Genomic DNA, 22,902 nt, shown 5'->3' with positions numbered 1-22,902 from the left:
TAAACATATGTTACGGAAACCGTGAGTCCAATGTATAAACATACGTTACGGGAACCGTGAGTCCAGTGTATAAACATACGTTACGGGAACCGTGAGTCCAATGTATAAACATATGTTACGGGAACCGTGAGTCCAATGTATAAACATATGTTACGGGAACCGTGAGTCCAATGTATAAACATACGTTATGAGAACCATGAGTCCAATGTATAAACATACTTTACGGGAACCGTGAGTCCAATGTATAAACATATGTTACGGGAACCGTGAGTCCAATGTATAAACATACGTTACGGGAACCGTGAGTCCAATGTATAAACATACGTTACGGGAACCGTGAGTCCAATGTATAAACATACGTTACGGGAACCGTGAGTCCAATGTATAAACATACGTTACGGGAACCGTGAGTCCAATGTATAAACATACGTTATGAGAACCATGAGTCCAATGTATAAACATACGTTACGGGAACCGTGAGTCCAATGTATAAACATATGTTACGGGAACCATGAGTCCAATGTATAAACATACTTTACGGGAACCGTGAGTCCAATGTATAAACATATGTTACGGGAACCATGAGTCCAATGTATAAACATACGTTACGGGAACCGTGAGTCCAATGTATAAACATACTTTACGGGAACCGTGAGTCAAATGTATAAACATATGTTACGGGAACCATGAGTCCAATGTATAAACATACGTTACGGGAACCGTGAGTCCAATGTATAAACATACGTTACGGGAACCGTGAGTCCAATGTATAAACATACGTTATGAGAACCATGAGTCCAATGTATAAACATACTTTACGGGAACCGTGAGTCCAATGTATAAACATATGTTACGGGAACCATGAGTCCAATGTATAAACATACTTTACGGGAACCGTGAGTCCAATGTATAAACATATGTTACGGGAACCGTGAGTCCAATTTATAAACATACGTTACGGGAACCGTGAGTCCAATGTATAAACATACGTTACGGAAACCGTGAGTCCAATGTATAAACATACGTTACGGGAACCGTGAGTCCAATGTATAAACATACGTTATGAGAACCATGAGTCCAATGTATAAACATACTTTACGGAAACCGTGAGTCCAATGTATAAACATATGTTACGGGAACCATGAGTCCAATGTATAAACATACTTTACGGGAACCGTGAGTCCAATGTATAAACATATGTTACGGGAACCGTGAGTCCAATTTATAAACATACGTTACGGGAACCGTGAGTCCAATGTATAAACATACGTTACGGAAACCGTGAGTCCAATGTATAAACATACGTTATGAGAACCATGAGTCCAATGTATAAACATACTTTACGGAAACCGTGAGTCCAATGTATAAACATATGTTACGGGAACCATGAGTCCAATGTATAAACATACTTTACGGGAACCGTGAGTCCAATGTATAAACATATGTTACGGGAACCATGAGTCCAATGTATAAACATATGTTACGGGAACCGTGAGTGCAGTGTATAAACATACTTTACGGGAACCGTGAGTCCAATGTATAAACATATGTTACGGGAACCATGAGTCCAATGTATAAACATACGTTACGGGAACCGTGAGTGCAGTGTATAAACATACTTTACGGGAACCGTGAGTCCAATGTATAAACATATGTTACGGGAACCATGAGTCCAATGTATAAACATATGTTACGGAAACCGTGAGTCCAATGTATAAACATACGTTACGGGAACCATGAGTCCAATGTATAAACATATGTTACGGGAACCGTGAGTCCAATGTATAAACATACGTTATGAGAACCATGAGTCCAATGTATAAACATATGTTACGGGAACCGTGAGTCCAATGTATAAACATATGTTATGAGAACCGTGAGTCCAATGTATAAACATACTTTACTGGAACCGTGAGTCCAATGTATAAACATACGTTACGGGAACCATGAGTCCAATGTATAAACATACTTTACTGGAACCGTGAGTCCAATGTATAAACATACGTTACGGGAACCGTGAGTTCAATGTATAAACATACGTTACGGGAACCGTGAGTCCGATGTATAAACACACGTTACAGGAACCGTGAGTCCAATGTATAAACATACGTTACGGGAACCGTGAGTCCAATGTATAAACATACGTTACGGCAACCGCGAGTCCAATGTATAAACATACGTTACGGGAACCGTGAGTCCAGTGTATAAACATGCTTTACGAAGACTGTGAGTATATTGTGCAATACAATTCACTATGAAATGGTTATGACGCGGCATATAATTGAAATTCTCGCGTGAACAGGTCAGTGACATCTTTAGATTTTATACATTAATAAAAGGAAGCTCTGTAATTGTCAACCTCTCTAGATGAAATATCGACTAAGCCGACACGAACAATAACAACACCGATGTTCAAGCTGTAATTAACAGGGCATTTCAAGGGCACGTGGGCTTTCACGTTGTTGATTTTAAGGATTATCGATGTACAAGCCATCTCAATGCCAACCTCTAATTAGACCATGCTAATTTTGACACTATTTTCTTCCTGTCAATCAGACCCAGATCAATTAAATCCACCTCACCAACACGATGCAAGATTACAACTACGTGACTGCAGTATACAGTCAGGGTGATACAAGTTCAGGGCGATACAAGTTCAGGTTAAGGTCAGCTCTGTGGGGATGGTCGGACATCCGCTGTGATAAGTCAGTCCAAATCTGTTACTGACAGCCCGTGCATCATCCTCGCTTCTGGCTACATGTTGCTGTTGGAGCTCTTGTGATGCAGGGTGTTAGAGGATCAGGGCGGCAACCACTATTCCAAGTTTTATTTTCATGAAACTCTATCTTTAAGTGACATTTCAGAAGCTGTAGTAGTAGCAGTGAAGGCAAAGTTCATTGAAATTTGGTTAAATCGGAAACTGTTACAAACAAAATCCTCCGGAAAGATTACAATATCCGTATGAACTAGTCGTAGTTTGGAGATATTTGTTTTATGTTTATAAACTATCGTATGCACCCATGTTTGATGGTGGTAAAAATGAAATACAGTAAACTACGGTTATAACGAACACGCTTATAACGAACTGACGGATATAACGAACTTACTTTTTGGTCCCGACTACTTGCTGTAGTCATGCTGTATATGTACATATAACGAACTACGGTTATAACGAACTAAAATTAGTAGTCCCTTTGAGTTCGTCATAACCGTAGTTTACTGTAGATATTCGAAGGTGATATATTGGACTCGGGTATCACCGTAGTGTTTTGGACCTTAAGTCTGGAGTGTTTCGGCGACTGTTTTCAGCCTAGAAACGTGTTGAATACGTTGGTCATTGTTGGTCAAATCCAGTTTTCACGGGCACACCTTCTTTTGTCCAACAGTTTATGTATATGTCCCTAACAGTAATGGTCCGGACTAACGGCTTTCCAGACAGACTATCCAGGTTCACTGTACATATTTCACTTAAATTAGGTATGGATTTCAATTGGTTTATATTAACCGACATCCCTGTTCTCAGTGTCACCTGGAGCGATGGGGGTAACCTAGTGGTTAAAGCGTTCGCTCGTCACGCCGAAGACCCGGGTTCGATTCCCGACATGAGTACAACGAGTGAAACACCATTTCTGGTGTCCCCTGCCGTGATATTGCGGGAATATCGCTAATAGCGGCGTAAACCCATACTCAATCACTCATGTCATCTTTGTACATCTATACATTTTACTATAAAGGCTCTGTTCGAATTTTTATATATACTGAACAACAAAAGTTCCTGTGACATTGAATAAGATTTAATGCAAAGTTATGTTTTTTACCAAATCTGAAACAATTTCGGTTTGCAACAGATAAAGGACTCCTGTGAGTGTTCAAATGGTTTAATTTGCCATACTGGCTTCAGAAAATGCGTGATTTCATAAAAAACATGAACATGCCAAAATGTCTATTTACAAATCAATAGCGTGTGTGTCCTACTCTGGTTGCGATGCAAGCAACACATCTTCGTCTCATGGAATGAACCAGGCCTCGCACAAAGTCCTGTGGGATATCTGTCCATATCTGCTGGAGCATGTTTCGAAGTTCCTTGAGTGTCTGTGGAACACGTGGTTGACGTCGAAGGCGCCCATCCACCTTATCCCACTTGTGCTCGATTGGTGAGAGATCAGGGGAGCGAGACGGCCAGAGGATGACATTTCACGTTGTTTTGTTGAAGAGAATCCTGAACAAATCGAGCAATATTGAGGCCGGGCGTTGTCATGTTGAAAGGTAATGCCTGGGCCATGACGACGCAAAAACGGTAGAACAACAGGGCTGATGATCTTGTCGGGGTAGCGCTGTCTACTGAGATTTCCCTCTACCACTATCAAACGGCCACTGTCTTGCTGTAATCCCACCCAAAACCATAACGCTGCCGCCCCTGAACCGATTTTTTTCCATGACACAATGATTGACGTAACGTTCACCTCGACGTCGGTACACTCGAATCCGTCCATTGCTGTGGCTGGGGTGAAAACGAGACTCGTCCAGCGTAGACACAGTCTGCAAAACTGTAGACGTGCTTGACGGTGGTTTTCTTGCGACAATCCCTGCACATCTGAAGCGACGACCTACGGTTTGTGAAGATATTAGTCGAAGGCCAGGGATGCTTCTTGCGGTCACTGTTGCTGGTTGGAATCGATTTCGTAGGTGTGTTGTTCGAATCCAGTTATCTTGTCGATTATTGGTTACGCGTGGCCTGCCACTCCGAGGATGGACGTTAAATTGTCTCGCACCATCACGTTGACTCGATTCTGCTTCAAGCATACCAATGGCTCGCAGACGCTCATTTTTGGACAGGCGTGGCATTTCGTAAAGTTGAATAATTGCGTAATTTTGTTGTTTTTCTGAGTAGTTGTTGTCAGCACGATGCTAAACAATGCATATGGAATCCCGTTAAAGCCCATGTTTTTATACAAATTCTTGGGTAGTGAAATGCAAGAGGTTTGCATAAAAGTCAACTTTTGCATGGAATGCATGCTTTTCTGTAGCATGCGTTTTTGTGACTTGATTCCATATTGAAAACCAAACTTTACTTGTTTGAAAAATACACTAAAATATTGGTGTCACAGGAACTTTTGTTGTTGAGTATATTATTATTTTCTTTTGTTTTTCATTTTGTCTGAGCGTTATTACTACCTTCAGCTTATGTCATTCACTGAGCATCTTCATCCTTCTGTAGCCACATGCAGACGTTACAGATAGATGTATTAGTTATGATAAACACAGCTTAAACAAGATGTCAATTATATCACAGGGTGTCAATTTTATTTTGAAGACAACCTAAAATAGAAATGTGTTGTGAAAAGGGATCTTAGCGGTAACTACCATACATTAACATGACTTACGACAGTCATAGAGCCAAGATTGTTTTGTACAAGGTCACCCAGCCCTGAAATCTTATTCTTAAGCGCCAAGACCAGTAAGTTTTTATATAGCTTTGCTATTAGACAAAAGCGACAAAACTCTTTCTATATCTCATAAGATTACGACTATATCATGAACATGTGTATGAATCTCTATCAAATAGTGATGATACCAGACGTTCTTGAAAAGGTGACCGTATCCTGCCCTTCACGGTTGCGACCGTCACAAACACATGCAAAGAGAAGTCAATTATTCTCCAGAAAAAAGCACGGAAAGATACGTTAAGGTCAAAATAGGGTATTGGATTGGACATAAGTTTTGCAATGATGCGTCAAATTTGTAAATATCCTCCATATGTCTTCCATGAAACGTTGTGAAAGCTTTTCTGAGGCCTTGAATGTTGGAAACTTGATCAAACAAACTTCTGAGCAAGAGTTGTATTTCAAAAGAAAAAAGTCTTGTGCATCACGTCAGGTAAATGATCAGGCAATTATGTAGGGGAACGTGAATTATTTATGGGATAGGGAATTATTACGTCTAATAAAGGGTTCAATTGTACATAACAACAACAAAGACATTAGTATACCAATGGTCGCGCGTGTTTCCACTTTCCTGTTATCTTATAATAAATCAAATCATGTCTGAGAGCGTCTACGAGGTTGTGCTTACATCCAACGGCCAATATAAAAGAAATCTAACGGAGAGTCCCGTTTTACGTAGCTGCTTGACTATTGCTTGAAAATTGCCCTGTGTCTATACTGAATTCTAATTTCAAAATCGCTCGTACATCACTGTGGTTTGATCAACAACAGATTAATTATCAAAGATTCAATATCAGTTTTACGGATATATGACACACAATTAGTTCGCTAATGGAGAAACCTTGAACCCTGAGCACACCCATTAGCAAACAAACACGAAACATCACTGCCCTGACCTTGACGTCTAAATGTTCATCTGGAAACTGCATAGGTACAAATCCATGACTGTTGTTGTCTGTAGGACATAGATTAATGAGGGGCGGTCGGGTAGCCTAGTGGTTAAAGCGTTCGCTCGTCACGCCGAAGACCCGGGTTCGATTCCCGACATGGGTACAATGTGTGAAGCCCGTGATATTGCTGGAATATTGCTAAAAGCGGCTAAAAAACATACTCACTCACTCACTCATAGATTAATGAAGTCTGTGATTGGCTGAAAGTCTCGCCATGAACAGGGACCAAGGTATTAACCCTTGAAGATCCGGTTGCAATTGGCCTTCAGTAACCAAAGCTTGCCGTAAAAGGCGACTATGCTTGTAAGATGCGACTAACGGGATCGGGTGGTCAGGCTCGTTGACTTGGTTGATGTGTGTCATCGTATCCCAGGGTAGATCGATGCACATGATGGCAATCACTGGATTGTCTGGTCCAGACTCGATTATTTACAGACCGACGTCATAAAGCTGGAATAGTGTTGCGTTAAACAACAAACAAACAAAACAAACACTCAAACCAACAAACCCATAGATACTCCACTCTGCTATCACAACTCGTCATTACAACAATACCTTACAACAGCAAACCTCTGGTGTTGTATTGTTACATGTCACTCTAGTGATGCTCTTCTCGCACACCCAAGTCAATTGCTCTGTCTTTATAAACACCGTCATCAGCACTCCTTGTTTTGTACGTCAGTCCGACCCAGTGTAAACAATTCAGCTCGTGTAACAGCTTAACATGTATTCGGTCAGCTACCTGATATAGAGGTTATCCCTGCAACATTGTTATAATCAGTTAGGACGTTGACATCAATAAGAAAGTGCAGATGGACGTTGTGAATGTATACGTCATGATAATGTTGGTGCATTATGCAAAAATAACCATTAAATATTAAACGTCAACGCCAAAGAATAAACAAACCCGATTATCAGCCGAAATATTCCTTAGGCGTAAAAGGCAAAAACGTGGTGAAAATTAAATTATATGGATCGCTGAAAATCAGTGATGACACCATGTGTTAACGAAAATGGGAAACATGTCCTGTCCTATCGGTAAATACTGAGGATTCTTCAGCACTTGATTCACAACTGATTACTGAACCTGAGACATTATTCTCATTAACATTTGTAGTACCAAAGCGTCTCCGATGTTGAGTAAGCTTACCCTGCATCTACGTTTGTATAATATGATACGTATTATGCACGTACTGATATATTTCAACCAGGAGGTTAGTTTGCAAATATCATAGAAAATTGGCACTGTTCAACACTTTGTATCAATGTATGATGCACAGTGGCTGTATCGTAGTTGACACGGAGAGTATTCACACGTACTATTCACCTATGGACGGTGCGTCTAACCTGGCCACAGGGTCCCCATCGAAGTTCAAATTAATGTGTTGATCAGTCATTGCCACACTGAGAATAAATTATTCAACTATACAAATTACGATTTCTGCTCAGCTTAGTTTAAACGTATCTTATTCACAAATGGAAAAGGATTAGGAACAAGTTATCCAACTCCCTCCTTGGTGTTTACATACATTATTTACGTTTGTACAAAGGATGACGTAGGATGACAAGTACAATAAGGAATGATGAGAACAGAAAGAATTGGACAAAGCGTTCGGTCTGACTGATGTAAGATTGCACTGCCTGAAATACTTGTTGATAGGTCTGCACTTACCTTAAACCATAGTTTAACATTGATTGGTACACTTGTGTTTCTTGTAGGTATGCGTCTTAATGTTAATATAAGTTGTTCTCTTTGGTGTATAATGGACATTCAAACAAATAATGGAAAGCGTTTTTATGAAGTTGCCGCAGGTGCATTTCTGGTTGTTGTGGCTCTTTATATGAACAAGAATTAGTGAACTTGTGGATTAGCGTTAAAAATGTCAAATTCTTTTGCCATACCCAAAATAAGATGGCGCAAATGAATGTGTTTTTGAGATACAAGATTTGAAGGATGATACACTATCACAATTACGAACATTTAATGATAGGTCATTCCATGATCCTATTGTTGAAGGAAGGAAGGATTCGTATGAATGTTTAAGTCTCGAACGAGGAATTTCAGAATTTCTCAAATTATATTAAAAATAATATAACTATTTCTGTCAGTGCAATAACACTTCTTGTATCCACCCAGTGTGCCCCACCGTTGTGGACGTAATGCCTTCTGGTGAGGATCGGGTGGATCGGGTGGTAATAACAGTGGATGTCTTGACCGTGTGGCTTAGTGTCCCGACGGCATTAAGCTCATGCTATCAACCACTGGGTTGCCTGGACCAAATGCCAACTCCTCTACTTTCATATAGACGTAAGTGTTAACGGTAAGATCGCTCTGTACAAGTTACTCCAGGCATGACCTTTCGTGATATTTCTGATTGCAGTGTAAAACAACTCGCGAAGGCTGCTTGGTCCTACACACTCGACCATACAACAATACTACCTCCACGGGGATACTTAAAAGGCCGTTTGTTTTCATGTAGGCAACATAATGACACTAATTAAAAACGTAAACTATGACAATATCGCCGAGCCCCTGAGAATATCTCCACACAAACAGTCCATTATGTCTTCCCCCGTCTGATTAGCACGAACTGCTGAATAACGTCATGTATGACTGGGCCCCGACTCCGTGACGTCTCCACTGTTCCCTACTTATTCAGCAAGTCACATTTTTAAATATTATTGATTTCTGGACCTACAGGGCGTTGATTGTTTCAAGTAGAGCATATCAACAGTTATTCCCGGGAGACAAGAAACCTTTTTGTTGACGCAGAGTTGATAGTTGGCAGCCTAACAAACGAAGAAATGAAATGTTCAGTCCACATATATACGATATAACCAACTTGAATCTGTATTCCAAAAATATAACAAAAAGAAAAAAATTATATTCAAACAAAATAGTGGCTATTGTTGCTTTGTAGCTGATACCAGACCATTGAAGGGAAATCGTATAAAAATCAAAATGAAATAAAATAAGTTCCAGTCTGTCTGCCAAGCAGATTAATTAAAAAATCCATTCAACAGATCTAGATATACTGTTAAAAATGAATGAGAAAACACTTAGTTTTTGACACTGTTAAATGTGCTATCATGGGTTCCCCACCCTGTCTACCAAATATGCGTTGGAAACAACGCATACAAACACATCTCAACATTTGATTCTGAAGTGTTTATTTTGTAGTCATGCTTTTTCAACTGTACTCACAGTAAAGCCTACTTCCCTCTATTTTTCATTGTCCCGTTATTCGTTTTCATCAGTATATGTGTCGGTTACATGATACAAACAACATCACTATTGCCGGGGCATTAAAAGGCCTATCAATGGACGTGTGCGAAAAAAGAATGTACATGCTATTTGTCGAATTTGCAAATCAAAGAACTATAATCTGTGATGTACGTCGGATAAGATGCTTCACTTGTAGGCCTGGTAAATTTATGACGTGTCATCTTGATTGCACACCCAGAACCACTCATTATCTGTGGATGTTCCTGCTACTGCCCTCATCTATGGATCGTATTTATCTACCCGTCACTTATCTATGAGTTCTACCTTCATGACCATCCATTATTTTCTGATAAACGCCCATAACCATCGATTAGCCATCCATTATACTCCAGATGCCATCCATGATCTATCGATAGCACGCACATGTCAGAAATCAATTGATTAAGCTCAAATTCAATTATCATTATATTTTCTTGCCCACCATTGATGAACTGTATTTCAATATACGTCATCTATTGAATTGACACATGCATCCCTTATCCATCACTATTGATACACGTATACCTCTTATACCCCTCTACTGATACACGTGCACACTTTATCCATCATCCAATTATACACGTACAATTGTATCCATCATCCATTGATAATAGTGCTCCTATTATCCATCATCTACTGATACACATGCCTCCCCCCCCTTGTCTATGTTTTTATACACATGCCCCACTTATCTATGCTTTTTATACACGTGCCCCCCTCATCTATTCTTTTGATACACGTACCCCACTTATCTATTCTTTTGATACACCTGCCCCACTTATCTATTCTTTTGATACACGTGCCCACCCCCACCCCCTATCTATTCTTTTGATACACATGCCCCACTTATCTATTCTTTTGAAACACGTGCCCACCCAACCCCTATCTATTCTTTTGATACACATGCCCCACTTATCTATGCTTTTGGCACACTTGCCCCCGTATCTATTCTTTTAAAACACGTGCCTACCCCTATCTATTCTTTTGATACACGTGCCCCACTTATCTATTCTTTTGATACACGTGCCCACCCCCACCCCCTATATATTCTTTTGATACACATGCCCCACTTATCTATTCTTTTGAAACACGTGCCCACCCAACCCCTATCTATTCTTTTGATACACATGCCCCACTTATCTATGCTTTTGGCACACTTGCCCCCGTATCTATTCTTTTAAAACACGTGCCCACCCCTATCTATTCTTTTGATACACGTGCCCCACTTATCTATTCTTTTGAAACACGTGCCCACCCTATCTATTTTTTTATACACGTGCCCCACTTATCTATTCTTTTGATACACGTGCCCACCCCTATCAATTCTTTTGATGCACGTGCCCCACTTATCTATTCTTTTGATACACGTGTCCACCCCTATCTATTCTTTTGATACACGTGCCCCACTTATCTATGCTTTTGATACACGTGCCCACCCAACACCTATCTATTCTTTTGATACACGTGCCCCACTTATCTATGCTTTTGATACACGTGCCCCCGTATCTATTCTTTTGATACACGTGCCCACCCCCGACCCGTATCTATTCTTTTTATACACGTGCCCCACAGTATGCTTTTTATACACGTGCCCGCCTCATCTATTCTTTTGATACACGTGCCCCACTTATCTATGCTTTTAACACACGTGCCCCCGTATCTATTCTTTTGATACACATGCCCCACTTATCTATGCTTTTGACACACGTGCCTCCGTATCTATTCTTTTGATACACGTGCCCATCACCAAACCCCCATCTATTCTTTTGATACACGTGCCCCACTTATCTATGCTATTGATACACGTGCCCCCGTATCTATTCTTTTGATACACGTGCCCCACGTATCTATTCTTTTGATACACGTGTCCACCCCCCACCCCCTATTTATTCTTTTGATACACGTGCCCCACATATCTATGCTTTGGATACACGTGCCCCACTTATTTATGCTTTGGATACACGTGCCCTACTTATCTATGCTTTTGACACACGGGCCCCCGCATCTATTCTTTTGATACACTTGTAGTCTTTATTAATATTCTCTTAATACATGTGCACAACGTATTCATCATCCACTGATAAAAGGAGTATAACCTTTTCCACCTATGCGTGGATTTAATTCACTTACTACACATGCGCACCACTAATGGAAAAGGGCGGCTTTTTGTGATCAATGTCACATTTTTGCGCTGTCGAGCATTTTAACGCCTTTTTATACATGTTATAATTAGAGGGCACAACAATGCCAAATGACCTTGAAAAAAATGTGTTACGTTGACTCGATGTCGCCCTTCGGTGAAAACAAAAATATAACAGTTTACTCAAAGCGCGACAATACGACAATTGGTCAAACTGTCGACGCTCTGGTTAATTACGATACTTTTCGCTTGTTTCTGTGAGGGCGAAACGCGACAATGACGCTGCCAGAAAAAAATTACCCCTCTAATGTCCCTCACAGAAGCAGCCGATGGCGGAAATAGGTCGAGCCCGATAAAAAAAACCCAAATGGCATTGTCTGCCAATCGTTAATATGTGATGACTATTGATATGGAAAATTTGGTATCTCACTGGATAAAATAATTTACATTTTCAACTGATTTTAATGGTTCAGGTGGAAGGTCCGATTCAATGGCTCCTAGAAGCACACAGTTCACGCAGGAACAGGGCAGGGTCATATCCGAGTTTATCCTGTAGACGTGACATATGAATAATAGGATTGCTGTCCGATGCAAGACCCTGATTTAACTTGTACCTGTTTGTTCCCGCGCTTTTCCACATGGTTAATTGACTTGCATTTGCATGTGTTTGTGACAGGTGCCACCGTTGGGGCACCGTTGATACCTGGTATCATTACTATTTGATGCAGATGCATAAACACATTCACATGATATAGTCGGAATCGTTCAGTGGAGTGGAGATATTTCTTATGATTATGGAAATGTGTCTTGTCGTTTTCATATGCAGGAGTTATTTTACAATGCTTAAGTATGTTATATATTTGGAAGGAGCCCTCAAATAGTCCATCTTTAACTAGTCTGAAGTTATTATTAACAGGGCCAAGCAGTATCTTCAACATGCCACAAGTTGTCTGGATAAGTGTACGTTAAAACAGTTAACGTTCTAACGTTTATCTCTGTTCAGTTACCTAAATTATCTCTAACAAGTTAGTTCTGATACATCTGGCAAATACGTTTACGAATGCTTTAGTTAGTTCCGTCGCCACTGACTAGTTAGCTCTTGTACCTCTGACTAATTATCTCTGACCAGATAGTCCTGGTACCTCTGGCTAGTAAGTCCTAGTACATCTGACTAGTTAGTACTGGTACCTCTGACTGGGCAGTCTTCGTACCCCTGACTTGTTAGTCCTGGTACATCTGACTAGTTAGTACTGGTACATCTGACTGCTAAGTACTGGAACTCCTGACTTGTTAGTACTAGTACCCCTGACTGGTTAGTACTGGAACCCTTCACTTATTAGTCCTGGAACCTCGGACTAGTCAGTCCTGGTACCCTTGAATAATTAGTCGTAGTACCCCTGACTGGTTAGTACTGGTAACCCTGACTAGTCAGTCTTGGTACCCCTGACTGGTTAGTACTGGTACCCCTGACTGGTTAGTACTGGTACCCCTGACTGGTTAGTACTGGTACCCCTGACTGGTTAGTACTGGTACCCCTGACTAGTCAGTCTTGGTACCCTTGACTGGTAAGTACTGGTACCCCTGACTGGTTAACACTGGTACCCCTGACTGGTTAGTACTGGCACCCCTGACTAGTCAGTCTTTGTACCCTTGACTGGTTAGTACTAGTACCCCTGACTGGTAAGAACTGGTACCCCTGACTGGTTAGTACTGGTACCCCTGATTGGTAAGTACTGGTACCCCTGACTAGTTAGTACTGTTACCTCTGACTGGTTAGTACCGTTACCTCTGACTGGTTAGTACTGGTTCCTCTGACTGGTAAGTACTGGTACACCTGACTGGTAATACCGGTACCTCTGACTGGTTAGTACTGTTATCCCTGACTGGTTTGTACCGTTACCCCTGACTGGTTAGTACTGTTACCCCTGACTGGTTAGTGCTGGTACGCCTGACTTGTTACTACTGATACCCCTGACTGGTTAGTACTGGTACCCTTGACTGGTTAGTACTGGTACCCCTGACTGGTTCGTACTGCTACCCCTGACTGGTTAGTACTGGTACCCCTGACTGGTTAGTACTGGTACCCATGACCGGTAAGTACTGGTACCCGTGACTGGTTAGTACTGGTACCCCTGACTGGTTAGTACTGGTACCCATGACTGGTTAGTACTGGTACCCCTGACTGGTAAGTACTGGTACCCCTGACTGGTTAGTACTGGTACCCCTGACTGGTTAGTACTGCTACCCCTGACTGGTAAGTACTGGTACCCGTGACTGGTTAGTACTGGTACCCCTGACTGGTTAGTACTGCTACCCCTGACTGGTTAGTACTGGTCCCCCTGACTGGTTAGTACTGGTACCCCTGACTGGTTAACACTGGTACCCCTGACTGGTAAGTAATGGTTCCCCTGATTGGTTAGTACTGGTACCCGTGACTGGTTAGTACTGGTACCCCTGAATGGTTAGTACTGGTACCCTTGACTGGTTAGTACTGGTACCCATGACTGGTTAACACTGGTACCCCTGACTGGTAAGTAATGGTACCCCTGATTGGTTAGTACTGGTACCCCTGACTAGTCAGTCTTGGTACCCTTGACTGGTTAGTACTGGTACCCCTGACTGGTTAGTACTGGTATCCCTTACTGGTAAGTACTGATACCCCTGAATGGTAAGTACTGCTACCTCTGACTGGTTAGTACCGTTACATCTGACTGGTTAGTACTGGTACTCTGACTGGTTACTACTGGTTCCTCTGACTGGTAAGTACTGGTACCCCTGACTGGTAATACCGGTACCTCTGACTGGTTAGTACTGTTATCCCTGACTGGTTAGTACCGCTACCCCTGACTGGTTAGTACTGGTACCCCTGACTGGTTACTACTGGTTCCTCTGACTGGTAAGTACTGGTACCCCTGACTGGTTACTACTGGTTCCTCTGACTGGTTAGTACTGGTACCCCTGACTGGTTACTACTGGTTCCTCTGACTGGTTAGTACTGTTATCCCTGACTGGTTTGTACCGTTACCCCTGACTGGTTAGTACTGTTACCCCTGACTGGTTAGTGCTGGTACGCCTGACTTGTTACTACTGATACCCCTGACTGGTTAGTACTGGTACCCTTGACTGGTTAGTACTGGTACCCCTGACTGGTTCGTACTGCTACCCCTGACTGGTTAGTACTGGTACCCCTGACTGGTTAGTACTGGTACCCATGACCGGTAAGTACTGGTACCCGTGACTGGTTAGTACTGGTACCCATTACTGGTTAGTACTGGTACCCCTGACTGGTAAGTACTGGTACCCGTGACTGGTTAGTACTGGTACCCCTGACTGGTTAGTACTGCTACCCCTGACTGGTAAGTACTGGTACCCGTGACTGGTTAGTACTGGTACCCCTGACTGGTTAGTACTGCTACCCCTGACTGGTTAGTACTGGTCCCCCTGACTGATTAGTACTGGTACCCCTGACTGGTTAACACTGGTACCCCTGACTGGTAAGTAATGGTTCCCCTGATTGGTTAGTACTGGTACCCGTGACTGGTTAGTACTGGTACCCCTGAATGGTTAGTACTGGTACCCCTGACTGGTTAGTACTGCTACCCCTGACTGGTTAGTACTGGTACCCCTGACTGGTTAGTGCAGGTACCCTTGACTGGTTAGTACTGGTACCCCTGACTGGTTAACACTGGTACCCCTGACTGGTAAGTAATGGTACCCCTGATTGGTTAGTACTGGTACCCCTGACTAGTCAGTCTTGGTACCCTTGACTGGTTAGTACTGGTACCCCTGACTGGTTAGTACTGGTATCCCTTACTGGTTAGTACTGATACCCCTGAATGGTAAGTACTGCTACCTCTGACTGGTTAGTACCGTTACATCTGACTGGTTAGTACTGGTTCCTCTGACAGGTTAGTACTGGTACTCTGACTGGTTACTACTGGTTCCTCTGACTGGTAAGTACTGGTACCCCTGACTGGTAATACCGGTACCTCTGACTGGTTAGTACTGTTATCCCTGACTGGTTAGTACCGCTACCCCTGACTGGTTAGTACTGGTACCCCTGACTGGTTACTACTGGTTCCTCTGACTGGTAAGTACTGGTACCCCTGACTGGTTACTACTGGTTCCTCTGACTGGTTAGTACTGGTACCCCTGACTGGTTACTACTGGTTCCTCTGACTGGTTAGTACTGTTATCCCTGACTGGTTTGTACCGTTACCCCTGACTGGTTAGTACTGTTACCCCTGACTGGTTAGTGCTGGTACGCCTGACTTGTTACTACTGATACCCCTGACTGGTTAGTACTGGTACCCTTGACTGGTTAGTACTGGTACCCCTGACTGGTTCGTACTGCTACCCCTGACTGGTTAGTACTGGTACCCCTGACTGGTTAGTACTGGTACCCATGACTGGTTAGTACTGGTACCCCTGACTGGTAAGTACTGGTACCCGTGACTGGTTAGTACTGGTACCCCTGACTGGTTAGTACTGCAACCCCTGACTGGTAAGTACTGGTACCCGTGACTGGTTAGTACTGGTACCCCTGGCTGGTTAGTACTGCTACCCCTGACTGGTTAGTACTGGTCCCCCTGACTGGTTAGTACTGGTACCCCTGACTGGTTAACACTGGTACCCCTGACTGGTAAGTAATGGTACCCCTGATTGGTTAGTACTGGTACCCGTGACTGGTTAGTACTGGTACCCCTGAATGGTTAGTACTGGTACCCCTGACTGGTTAGTACTGCTACCCCTGACTGGTTAGTACTGGTACCCGTGACTGGTAAGAACTGGTACCCCTGACTGGTTAGTGCTGGTACCCTTGACTGGTTAGTACTGGTACCCCTGACTGGTTAACACTGGTACCCCTGACTGGTAAGTAATGGTACCCCTGATTGGTTAGTACTGGTACCCCTGACTAGTCAGTCTTGGTACCCTTGACTGGTTAGTACTGGTACCCCTGACTGGTTAGTACTGGTATCCCTTACTGGTTAGTACTGATACCCCTGAATGGTAAGTACTGCTACCTCTGACTGGTTAGTACCGTTACATCTGACTGGTTAGTACTGGTTCCTCTGACAGGTTAGTACTGGTACTCTGACTGGTTACTACTGGTTCCTCTGACTGGTAAGTACTGGTACCCCTGACTGGTAATACCGGTACCTCTGACTGGTTAGTACTGTTATCCCTGACTGGTTAGTACCGCTACCCCTGACTGGTTAGTACTGGTACCCCTGACTGGTTACTACTGGTTCCTCTGACTGGTAAGTACTGGTACCCCTGACTGGTTACTACTGGTTCCTCTGACTGGTTAGTACTGGTACCCCTGACTGGTTACTACTGGTTCCTCTGACTGGTAAGTACTGGTACCCCTGACTGGTTAGTACTGTTACCTCTAACAGGTTAGTACCGTTACCCCTGACTGGTTAGTGCTGGTACGCCTGACTGGTTACTACTGGTACCCCTGACTGGTTACTACTGTTACCCCTGACTGGTTACTACTGTTACCCCTGACTTGTTAGTACTGGTACCCCTGACTGGTTACTACTGGTTCCTCTGACTGGTTAGTACTGGTACCTCTGACTAACTAGTCATGTTGCCTCTGAAGAGATTTTTCTTGTTTCTGTGACGAGATGTATCAGTGTGCCACCTTTGACTCGGGTGAGAATTGCTTCCAACCGAAGAGGCAACTTAATGGAACAGTGAACGGAATGGTGAGGTGACTTTGTCGATTGTACCACGACGGCTCATAACATCAATCACTGGATCGTCTGGTCAAGAATCGATTATTTACTTGTCGCCGTTATGCAGCTGCGTTATAGAGTGCGGTGTTAAACAACAGACACAGACATACACGCACACGAATGCACACTTACACACTCGCACACGTAAACGAGGTGATTACAGACAAGTTAATGTACATTTTACGTGCGCCTCTAACACCTATGGTGTTTGCCATAACGTCTCCGTTACGGATGCCGACAATACGGCTTGCACCACTTCACCAAATATTGCACATTAAAATGGCGTTGTATACGATGTTTAGTGACGCTCAGAAATATAACCACATTAAGATCAAAAGAACAATAATGAAAAACGTCTGCATCTTTCGCCGTCAAGATACATCTGCTTGCTGTCTTTATCAGTTCCTCCGTTGTTTGATTAACGTTAACTGTGCAGCAACGACCGTCGCGTCATGAAGTCTTGCGCAACTGAAACTAGGGCTAGAAATACACACAATCTTCGGTTTTGTAATGTCACCGTGCTAGACGAATGCGTCTTATTAAGGCGGTTATCAATTTCGTTGTAATATATCCGACAGATAACTTTGTGTTTTCTAGAGAAGATATTGCGAAATATTTGTTCTGTTGAAGCCGTTTGTATATTAGTGACAGCCAGTTGAACGTGATAGGGGTGTAAATTGACACAGAAATGAAAAAAAACCCGAGTACCGAGCAATCAAGTTTTTGACTTCAGAGAACAAGGCTCCCCAAGACATTCAGGATCGCATGTCACAAGTGTATGGGGATAGGTTTTCTAGCTATTCCACTGCGCAGATATGTTTAAGGCCTGTAGAACAAGCCTAGATGATGACCCTAAGTCTGGACGTCCCTCAACTTCCATCAATTAAAATCCAGTCAAGGAGATGGAAAAACATACACTGTCAGATTGACGTATTACCATCGATCAGACACAGGTCTAAGCCATGGACCCACTGAAACTAATATTCATGAACAATTACAGATGAATAAAATATTTGCTCGTTGGGTGCTAAAGTTTCTTAATTCTAATCTAGAGGAAAATGTTATTCCCTGTGCACGAACCAACAAGTCAGCTCTCCCCGGACAAAACAGTCAGTGGTATTTATAGAGAAAGGTCCTGTGATTACACTCAGGTGTATGATATGACAGAACTAAACACTAGTTATAGGATATAAACCACATACAATGCCACGATGGGTAAGAACGCCAATAAATGTTGATAGAACACATCAACCATTAAAACCTCAAACAAAATAAATCTACGAGTAATGACAGTCGTTACACTTTTTACAACAAATACTTGATGAAAACAGGTAATGTGGTTAAAACACATTTTCATCGAAATCAATAAAGCGACAAAATCCTTTCCATATCCAATAAAGCAGAGTCGATTGTACGATTCCGACTATATCATGAGCATGTGTTTATGAATCACTATCAAATAGTAATGACACCGTTCGCAAAACGGTGATGTTTCCTGCCCCACCGGTAGCACCCGTCAAAAACATAAATTTTTTTAAAGAAGGACATCGATGATGTTTCACACAAGCAATCGAAGTACGTTCTTACCTCTCTTACCTCTCCTCTCCGCAACGTTACCCAACAAACAGGAAGCACTGACAATACAAAGGCAACAAGAATACCAACCAAGCAGCAGGCATATTCCTTAATGATGGAGTTAGAAACAGTTATGAAATGCCTAAGGAGAAAGTAACGGTACCATTAAAAGAATAAAGATAAAACGACAGCAAACACTTGTAACCCTATGCCAAGTGTGTATATATAATGATGGCGTTTTGTCGTCATAAAAACACTGCTTACTCGGTGTTTGTGTCAGCACAACAAATAACAACGTGCAATTAACGTTTTCGCGACATGGGATAAGCGTGAGACAGATGAAAGACTCGTAAAGGTTACATGAATAAATACATCAATCGTTACTCGTTCGCCAAGTAGCCACATAGTTAGTGGACAAATCTATACCCTCTAATAAGATGATTGGGAAGAGATATGTGTATTTGTTTTGTCGAAATACATTTTATTGATATTTTTGAATGCCTAATAAATTTTCAAATAAATATTCTACCATGAATTGATGGAATCCACCAGCGGTATCAAATATTACACGATCATTTTGTTTTATAATGGAGAGATACTTAATTAGAGAGAAACTATTGTTTGAAATAAAAAAACAACGCGGATTAAAATCGATCATCATTGATCCCCGAATTCGACCTATTGAAAATATTAGACTCATTCGATAACACATCACTAATCACTTTCGCTATTACAAAGTATTCGCGGTTTTTGTCACTGTGTCATGGTAGAATAGACAAACAACGTTTGTGTTTGAAAGGCTTCGGACTCTGAAGCAGCTAAATATTCAGATTCGAAACGTCACGCTTACGTAAAAGGTTTGGATGAAATTTCAGGTTGGAAACATCTAGGTTGAAATCACAGTTTACCTCCACTGAGATATCACATACATGTTGAATGTAGTTAAGGACAGTAAACGGCTTGAAAATAACAACTGAACTAAAAATACATAGAGAATCTCACCCAAGACATGAAGGGTGAGAATCTACTATCATCCAAAAGTAATTCTTACGTTTTTCAGTTGGTTAACAGTAATAGTTTAACCATTTGTGTGTTAAAAGTACATCTAACCGGCTTCAGTGACAGAGAGATTAGTGATGTCATGGTAACCGATGACGTCATAATGATCTGCAAAGCATTGTGATGCACTTCCATTTAGCGATATCTCCTTGGGGATATCGCTTGATCTCACCTAAACGATATCCCCCAAATACAACATACATGTATAGTAATGTTCATTTGTTATCACCATAAAATGATGGTGATTTTTAAACATCAATCTCAAACAACGATGTCGCTAATTCCCAGATCAGAATAGGACTCCTGCAGAAGCATAGGAAGTACAGTATCTTACACTCGAAAACACTCGAACGACAGACATATGCCATTAGGTTTCATTTTAGAACCTGTAACATTTTATTAAACTAAAGTTCTGATTCGATAAATAAATCACGTATGGAAAGGTACGTATTGGTCGATTTGTTTATGTCATACTTATAATTATTGGTATGAGCAGCACATGTTTTATGTGTATAGTACACCTACTTATGATTATGAACGTACGTTCATCCTATTGGTACGGATTCAGCATATTAATGAAACATCAACGAGCCCAATAAGGAACCCATAGAAGTATAACTTGTAATCTGTAGAAAACATAAAAAATCGGGTAATATGACACAAAATATATGAGAAATGATATTTACAAGATGATATACTCCTGATTAACTTTGAAATATAACATGTCACTCAAATACTCTTTAAAAGTTTATGTCATGAGATACCAACACGAAAGAACTCATTTTCATAATATAAAGTATAAGAGTGAGTGAGTGAGTATGGTTTTACGCCGCTTTTAGCAATATTCCAGAAATATCACATCGGGGGACACCAGAAATGGGCTTCACACATTGTACCCATGTCGGGAATCGAACCCGGGTGTTCAGCGTGACGAGCGAACGCTTTAACCACTAGGCTACCCGACCGCCCCATAAAGTATAAGAGAGAATTGATACCAATATTTACCTTATAGCCACACGGTGTTAAAGTTTAGACAGGTGCCTTCATAAATATTGCAATTGGAACTGGTGACAAAATATATATGATACTACAAAGTACATAAGTATAATACTGAAATGTTGGCTTTATGAAAAATCTAAGTGACAGCACTGATAGTAGGTGGCAGTGAAAGGGCGAGAGAGACAACAAGAATGGCGACCGCAGACAGATTGTGCAGTGCTGGTACACTATAAAGCAACACTATCTCTCAATACATACTCTATATAGTTACGTTGTAAAGAATTATGTAAGTTTTTGAACAAGAACAAGCAGAGGTAACCGTAGTTCTTAAGCAGCGAGAGCTTCCCCATCATGGCACAACCAACAGTGTGTAACCCATTTCCAGGTCATGCTTGACTGACGAGGGATAATGGATAAGCCACACTTCAAGCGTGGCCTCAAACCACCACTTCATGACACAGTTCAAACGTAGAAGTATTGCAACTTACCACAGTGGTCAATGTTGGAGAAGTCTTGAAGGCAACAAGGCGTGGTTCCCACAGGTATCCCGGCCTTGTGAGGAGGGGGTGGGGCGCTACCGTCTAAGGGAGGGTGTTGCCCCCTAATCTGCCCCAGACCTGTGTGCCTCGGCTACAACCCACGACACATCTGGTGCCTGTTCTGCTAGGTCGTGTTCTCAGAGATCGCCGATTGCAAGTTATGGATTCTGTAACACGGCTGAGGAATTGGAATCTTTCGTACGACACACTGACGGCTGCACTTCAGCCTGCCGTCCTAATCCTTATAGCGTTCCCTTTAAACGCCGAGCGGGGACTACTCTCTCTCTCTCTCTCTCTCTCTCTCTCTCTCTCTCTCTCTCTCTCTCTCTCTCTCTCTCTCTCTCTCTCTCTCTTTACGGTATTGGATGAAGTCCACTTCATATGATCATGAATATTGAAAAAAGGTCAAGGGATTTCCTCGATTTGAATAAACGCTTTGGTATTCTTCTTTTATCCACGATTTTCCTCACGGTTGAATATTGTTTGGTCCAACGAATACCCGGCCACTGTATCTTCTTGTTAACCAAATACCTGGACAGTTAAATATCCTTTATTCAACCAATTATCTTGACTGACAAAATATCCTAAAGTCCAACGAATACTTGGTCAACTGCCCAGCCCCAATAATGTCCGGTGACCTGTCACTTGACCCAAAACTACTACCTGGTCACTCGAATAGCCTTTATTTCCACGAGTGTATGTTCACCCGAACACCCTTTGCCATAACCAAATATGGTAACTCGTAGATCCTTTAGTTAACGAATACCTGGCGTATTGTATATCCTAAATACAACTTATCCCTGGTCATTGAATATCCTTCAATACAACATATCCCTGGTCATTTAATATCCTTCAGTACAACATATACCTGGTCATTGAATATCCTTTATTACAAAATATTCTTGGACGTCACTGATTCACTCAAACATCCTTTTTCATAACCAAAGTATGGTAACATGAATATCCTTTAGTAAACCGAATACCTGGTCATCCATATATCCTTTGTCATAGCAAATATATGGTTACTTGAAGATCCTTTAGTTAACGAATACCTGGTCAATTGAATATCCTTCAATACAACACATTCCTGGTCATTTAATATCCTTTATTACAACATATCCCTGGTTATTGAACATCCTTCAGTACAACAACATATCCCTGGTTATTGAACGACCTTCAGTACAACATAT

General features: G+C 41.9%; 1 protein-coding gene across 1 annotated transcript in view; it reads right to left on the bottom strand.

Moving 5' to 3' along the window:
* The window catches only part of LOC124139746 (neurotensin receptor type 1-like), a 43,825-nt gene extending 21,435 nt beyond the window's left edge, over positions 1–22,390 (bottom strand). The window contains exon 1 of the mRNA XM_048400687.1: positions 21,662–22,390. The gene's annotated coding sequence lies outside the window, so the exon portion shown is untranslated. The remainder of the gene's footprint in view (positions 1–21,661) is intronic.
* Positions 22,391–22,902: the final 512 nt, after the last annotated feature.

The sequence above is a fragment of the Haliotis rufescens genome, unplaced genomic scaffold, assembly GCF_023055435.1.
Source record: "Haliotis rufescens isolate VD_foot unplaced genomic scaffold, xgHalRufe1.0.p SCAF_1, whole genome shotgun sequence".
NCBI classification, from domain to species: Eukaryota; Metazoa; Mollusca; class Gastropoda; order Lepetellida; family Haliotidae; genus Haliotis; species Haliotis rufescens.
Note: the sequence above shows the minus strand (reverse complement) of the source record. Positions and strands in the feature narration are given on the sequence as shown.